The sequence below is a fragment of the Dipodomys ordii genome, unplaced genomic scaffold, assembly GCF_000151885.1.
Source record: "Dipodomys ordii isolate 6190 unplaced genomic scaffold, Dord_2.0 Scaffold10, whole genome shotgun sequence".
Taxonomy (NCBI): Eukaryota; Metazoa; Chordata; class Mammalia; order Rodentia; family Heteromyidae; genus Dipodomys; species Dipodomys ordii.
Genome location: NW_012267226.1, coordinates 21210369 through 21217469, shown reverse-complemented (window position 1 = coordinate 21217469; position 7101 = coordinate 21210369). Strand labels below are relative to the sequence as shown.

The 7101-nt window shown below is 51.2% G+C and overlaps 1 long non-coding RNA gene across 1 annotated transcript; it reads right to left on the bottom strand.

Moving 5' to 3' along the window:
* Window positions 1–697: 697 nt before the first annotated feature.
* LOC105980738 lies at window positions 698–2270 on the bottom strand. The gene is made up of 3 exons (XR_001174759.1): window positions 2094–2270; window positions 1603–1686; window positions 698–808 (listed from the first exon to the last, which is right to left on the bottom strand). It is a non-coding gene; the product is annotated as an uncharacterized LOC105980738 (long non-coding RNA).
* Between the last annotated feature and the right edge of the window lie 4831 nt (window positions 2271–7101).

The window sequence follows — 7101 nt, the reverse complement described above, 5'->3', positions numbered from 1 at the left end:
GAAATAGATTTGCACACACAGGCACACACAGCATTTCTATACAAGGAAAGCACACTACCACACACATGTGTTGCTATTATTTGGACTCAGGGTACAGAAACCCAGGGCCATTTCCACCATTGTTCAATGCCCTTCGCCACCAAGTACCCTATGGGAAGGAGAGCGAAGACCAAACTTCCCCACATCCCACTCCAATGTTTCTTCCAACGCAGCAACCTGGCTCCTCCTCCACACTTCCTTCTCTCCACACATCTCTGGTGCCCAGAGGAATCACGCATTGTCACCTGACCCAAGTTTGAAGTCTTCCATGCCTGGTAATCTTTTGGTTCCTCTGCAGTGGTGGGCTCTTCCTGTCCCTGCATCTCTCCGAGAGCTTCGTCTCTGCTGTCTTCCTATGGGACGTCCCCAACTCCATCTGGGATGACCCAGATGACCTTCGCCCATCCTCCTCAGATCTTCTGAGGTATCTGGACCCAGGCACTTAGCTGGGCATGGGGGAGAAGCCTATGATGCTCATGGAAACTGAGGCTGGGGCTAGATCCTAGGTTCCAGGACTCTGTCCCTTTATCTCTGCTGATAACTACAGAAGCCTCCAATTGTTCTGTGTCAGCCTTCAGGGTCTCCAGTGCAGAGCCCCGCCCCGCCCCACGCCTCCCTCCTCAGAGTCCCCTCCAAGTCCAGAGGCCCAGCTCAGGTCACGTCCACCACCCCGGGGTGCTGTGCAGCCAAACTAATCAATGGCAGCACGGTAGATTAAGGGGCCCTGCTCGAAGCCATCCATCACTGTCGTTTACCCGGGTCTGTCAGCCTGCAAATGGAAAAGGAGATGATGTGAAACAACCCATCTGCAGGTTTTTAACGCTCTTTACAAATTGCCGTGGTGAATAACTTGTTGCCTGTATTTATCCCTTTTCAAATTGTCTCTTAGCTACAGTCATCCGTCTTCATTCTACACCCTGATGGCGCGTGCACCGCCAGTTGGGCAACCTCATTAGTTTGCTGATGTTGGTGCCTAGAAGAAGGGGAGGAAGAAAGAGGAGAGGAAAGGAAGGAAGAAGAGAGAAAAGGGAGAGGGGGAGGGAGGGAGAGAAGGAAGGAAGGATGAAGGGAGGAAGGGAAGGAAGGAAGGAGGGAAGGAAGGAGGGAAGGAGGGAAGGAGAGGGAGGGAGGGAAGGAGGGAAGGATGAAGGGAGGAAGGGAAGGAAGGAAGGAAGGAAGGAAAGAAGGAAGGAAGGAAGGAGGGAAGGAGAGGGAGGGAGGGAAGGAGGGTAGGAGAGGGAGGGAGGGGAGAAATCTTAGCTGGGGGAAGGGTGTCCTCCAGTGGAACAAGCCTGGGTTTGGTGAGGACCTGGTCAGCCAAGCTCCTTCCCTCCAGAGGCCTCCAATTTCCCACATTCATGGTGAGAGAGGAACACCCTGGCCTAGGTGGTTCATTTCTGGTAAGCATACGACAGGCCAAGCCCCACACTCAGCTCTTGTTCCAGGGGGAGCAGGCCCCACAGGTGGGGGAGGGCAGGGGCGCCCCCGCCCCCTGCAGGGCTCCCAGCTGGCCCTTCCCCACCTCCTCCCCCATTGTGTCCTGGGGACCAACCCAAGCCCTACCTGGCTGCCAAGCACTGTTGCTAACACTGCAGCCAATATCTCTGCTCAGTTTTTCACGGCAGACCTTTCCATATTTGAAAACAGCTGTGAGGAATCACTTGGATGTCAGTTTTCCAGGTTTTTGGTCCCCAGCTCCCTCCACCGCTCCTCCTGTGCCAGGGCATACAGACCTTGGCCCACCCCACTCTCCTTGTCCAAATGCTACCCCATTTGTCAACATTCTCGCTCACTCCGCCATGGCTCCCAGCACAGAACAAGATGCGCCAGATGTGGTCCAGCCCCTGCCAAGCACAGGGGAAGGTGCCACTATCTTCCCTCTTCTGGGCTCTGTGCTTCCATTCATACAGCCTGAGATCCCACCCATTTCTTGGCAGTTTCTGATCACCATGGGCTCACATGATTCAGCCTACTAAGCCTACCTCTCTGAAGGCTGCATCCACTGTGCTCCATCTGGTCCCGGGGGATTGAATCATAGTCTTAACCCTATTTACCACGTCCATGGTGCCTTGCATGTCAACGAGTCTAGAAAGCCATCAGCCAGGTAAAGGAGATTGTGTTGTCTGGATTGGTACTTGGCGAACCCAGGATGATGCCTCCTGATCGCTACCATTTTCCTACAGGCTCACGAGCCATCTACTCACTAATCCTCCTGCAGTGCTGTCTACAGAAGGTTCTCCCACCCAAGGTGCTTGCTCAGTGTCTGGACAGGCTGCCTGACTGATCACCCCTGTCCTGAAGTTTATGGTGGTGAACAAAGGTGGCCCCGGGAAAAGCAGAGAAGGGAGTAAGTCCAAATATCACCAGCCCAGGAATGCCCACAGAGGCTGTAAATAGCAGGGCAAAGGGACTTTGAGTCTCCGGGTTGGGAAATTTATTAACAATGCCGAATATATTTCACTCCCCCTGTACAATGTCTGATTCAAAATAAATAAATAAATAAAGTAAGACATCACTGGAATCTCAATCCTGCCAAAGCATTTCCTTTCTCCTATAATTAGGTACTCTGGATTTTTAGTATCATTTTTTTTGTGTGCGTGTTTGTTTCTTCTGATTTCCACAGGCTATTTTTAGGCCAATCATGACTCACTTTTTGAAAGGCTTTAGAAAAAAAGAAAGAAGGGGGAAAAAAAGAAGCTTTTTTCCCTCAGCAATCAAATGTTCCTGTCCTTTGGGTGGTATGCATTTAGGTAAGTCATCACTGAGTGGCAGACCTGTGGGGGGGGATGCAGGGGACACACAGAGCAGGGAGGGCCTGCTGTGGGAGGCAGGAAAAGTGAGGGGGACCTCCACACATGGGCTTCTGTTCCTGACCGGTCCTACTTGTTATCCCTCACTCTCTGCTCCAGAGAGGAAGCTGGATCCCAATCCCAGGAGGTCAGCCACAGGGAGAGAATCTTACATCTGGACGGTGCCGGGTGGCTCTGTCACCCCTGGGAAAACCACCACGCTCGGGTGGGCAGTGGCCAGAGGGAAAGCTGCTCAGGAAGAGACCAACTAGAGCTTTCCCCAGTGCGGCAGGCTACTTGGCAAAGTGGTGAGCTCCTCACCTCTGCAAGTAGCCAAGCTGGGTGACACCCTCTGCCATCCAAGGCCCCTTTCCAATGCTGGCCGTATGAAGTCCAACAAGGAGACCACTAGAGGAACTCCAGCTCTAAAGAAAGGAAACTGCCAGCACCAGTGGCTCATGCCTGTCATCCTAGCTACTCAGGAGGCTGAGATCTAAGGATTGCAGTTCAAAGCCAGCCCAGGTAGGAAAGTCCATGCAACTCTTATCTCCAATAAACTGCTCAGAAAACCAGAAGTGGTGCTGTGGCTCGAGTGGTAGAGCACTTGCCTTGAGCTGAAGAGCTGAGGGACAGTGCTTGGGCCCAGAATTCAAGCCCCACAATCAACAAAAAGAAAAAAGAAAGAAAGAAAGAAAGGACCCGGGTAACAAGGATCAAGGTGTCACCCAACACTAGGACTCTGGAAACTCTGAGAAGGCCAAGATCTGCATGGAATGTCTATACTTGCTCCTCAAAGCACAGACAACCAACAGGACTGGGGTACAGTGGCTTGGATCCCCACTTCCTCCCCCTCGTCCTTCCTGGAGAGGTCTGAGCTCTGCCAGGGTAACATGCATCCTCTCCCTGATTCTTCCCGCCTCCTTTAAGTCCACAGACCCTTTCCTGGGGGTAGATCTGGTTCCTTCCTTCTAGAGTTTATGCTCTAGGACAGATGTGTCGGAGTCAACACAGCAGTAAAATGTGCACCTCCACAGGGGTAACACAAAGCACATCACTATAGTATATGTATGAGAGACAGACAGACAAACAGACAATGTTTAGGGAGGGGAAGTTTGAAGACATACAGGACCATCAATAAATAATGTATGTTCTTTCTTGCCCACCAAGAGTCTGCCAGGCTGGGTACTGGTGGCTTGCATGTATAATTCTAGCTATTCAAGAGGCCAAGATATGAAGATTGAGGTTCAAAGCCAGCCCAGGCAGAAAAGTCTGTGAGACTCATCAACCAATTAGCTACCAAAAAGATGTAAATGGAGCTGTGGCCTCAAGTGGTAGAGCACCAGACTTGAGTGGAAAAGCTCAGGGGCAGTGCCCCGCTCTGAGTTTAAGCCCCCCCCCCACAGCACACCTAAAGTCTGCCAGATTCCTGTACCCATCTCCTGATGCTTCAAGGGGTCCCCAGAAAAATGGAGAGACCCTGGGGAAGAACTTTACAGTTTTCCAATCCCCTCCTCATCCATTATTCCTGGATCTCCCATTCATCCACAGAACGGTTAGGCCCCTTCCATGCTCCAGGCGCTGAGATCAAGGAGATGTTCTTGGAGCTGTCAGTCTGAAGGAGAAGGCAGATGCTAGCAGATAGTAGGAAGGTGCACCTGCACTCACTCGGGTGCTGCAACTTTGCAGGAATCACACCAACTGTGGTGTGTGTGTGTGTGTGTGTGTGTGTGTGTGTGTGTGTGTGTGTGTCCCACGGAGGGGGACTCCCAGAGGAGGGGATATCTGAGATCTGACATTGGGATCTGAAGAATGCAGGCCAGGTAAGCAGGGGAGGACTGGGAAAGTGAAGGGACAAGCAGCAGCCTGATGCCTCGAAGGACCGAAAGCCACGTCCACTCTGAGCAGGACACGGATGGCTAATTGGGCCATATGGCGATCACACCCACATCAGGTGTTGCTAGGCACTGGAGACACATGCCTCCCCAGACAGCCAGCCCTGCCCTCCCAATCCATCCATCTGCAGCCTAGAAAGGAAGGCAGACAGCTTGAAACCTTCCAAATAATCACATCAGGACGTTCAAAGCAGTGCTCTCAAGGAAAATGGCAAGGCATGGGCCAAGCAGGAGTAGGACCTACCTGGGCTGCCCATCCGTTAGACTCGATGTCTGGTTCAATGGTGAGGACAGAGGGACACCAGAGAGCCTCCAAGAGAAGTAAGAGTTCTGACCTTGGACACCAGGTATGTGGTGAAGCCATTAACGATGAGGGGGAAGGCAGGGGCCATGGCACTGTGGTGCAGGTTCTGTGAATGTCACTTGGCTCTGCTTAGCTTGTCCCAAGTTCTCCCTAAGATAGACAGACAAGATGCTGGGGAAGGTTTCCATCTCCAGTTGTGCTTAATTGGAGATAGACTCTCACAGACTTTCCTGCCTGGGCTGGCTTCGAATCACGATCCTCAGATCTCAGCCCACTGAGTAGCTAGGATCCTAGGCATACAGCCAGAAAAAAAATGTTTTGAGTAGAGGAATGTATTGCAGTATCAATCACTGCCCTCCAGGAAACTCATTTGCTGGATTTCACAGGATCCTGGTACGGGCAAAAGAGGGGTGGCAGGTAGAATGAATGTGGGCAGGGTGACGCCTGGCTGCTTGGGACACTGTCCAGGTGGATCAGGTGGCTCCCGGGTTGAGCCAGGACAACAGAAGAGAAGGGGTACCTCAGATTCAAGCAAAGGCCTGGAAGTGGATCCTCACAGATCTACAGAAATACACGGGAGCCCTGGCCTGGGTTATCATGTGTGCATCATTCACACATCTGTTCCTCGTGAACTTGAAGGGCTGCCCAGGAGAAGAATTAGCATGGCCTGTGAGGTGGAGCACCGCCTCTCCTCCAGGCCCTCAACAGTTGAGCTCTAGCCCTAACGTGCACACCGCATCCACACGGCAAAGCCAGAGTCAGAGGCTAATTAGGCAGCCCACAGCAATAAGTAGAGCTATCACTCCTTGAACCTGACCCTTTCAGGTCTTACCTGGACCCCAGGCGCATTCCCAGAGTTCCTTGTGACCACACACCTGCTCTTCCTGAGGGGTGCACGGGCCTGCCTCCTCTCTGCGGCTGGTACATTTTTCCACAGGAGAGGTCCAGGGCCCAGGGTAGACGCAGCCTCCAGGCAGAGCCCAGCTGGTTTCCAGGCAGTTCCAGCAAGACATCCTTTTTCTGCAGGTTTGGAGGAAATTGAGGATTATGAATTGGCTCAGAGGCCGACAAGGCTTATCCAGGCTGGGGACAAGGAAGATGGGCAAAAGCCAAAAAAACATCACAAAGAACAAGAAGCAAGCCTGTCCTGCTGCGGGGGTTTCTGTCCCAGAGTTTGTCTCAGGGGAAGAGGCTGTGGCCCTGTCACCTTGCTCGTTTAAGACCAGATGGGTTCCAAGTATATTTTAGATATGAGGCCCTTGTCCGTTGTATGGCTAGTGAAGATCTCCTCCTACTCCATGGGCTTTCTACTGATCTTGCTGGCTATGTCCTTTGCCATGCAGAAGCTCTGCCGCTTCATGCAATCCCATTTGTCCAACCTTTCTTTGATTTGTTGTGATTCTGGGTCTCTATTGAGAAAATTTCAGCCTGTGCCAAGGAGACCTAGAGTTTCTCCTATTCCTTCCTGTAATGTTTTCAGGGTGTCTGCTTTGATTTCGGGATCTTTGATCCATCTGGAGTTGATTCTGGTGCAGGGTGATATATAAGGATCTAACTTTAGTTTTCTACAGGTATTTAACCAATTTTGCCAGCACCATTTACTGAAGAGGCTGTCTTTCTTCCTTTCTATTTTTTTTAGCTCCCATGGCTATAGGTCTGTGGGTTCATTTCTGGGTTTTCAATTCTATTCCACTGGGACACAAGTGGTTTTTTCTTTCTTGCTATTGTTTCTAACATATTTATAATGCACCATGTGATTTTTTTTGTTTCTTTGAATGTCCCTCCCCCACAGTATAACCCCTGTTTTCACTGTATTTGATGTCGGTGCCCTGCATCTTGTATATACACTTCTCTAGTTTGGGGAAGGGAGGGGAAAAAACAAATGCTTCAATAAGGATACAGGTTGACCCATTGTAGCAATGAGTTGTACAAGACACTATGTTGAAAAATGAACTTGACAATTTAGGCGGGGAGAGAGGAGGGAGGGGGAGGGTTAGTGTAGTTGTGGAGGTGGGAGGGAAGGAAGGGTAGGGGGAAAACAAAGGAGGAGGTAACAATGCTTGATTGGAAATGTACC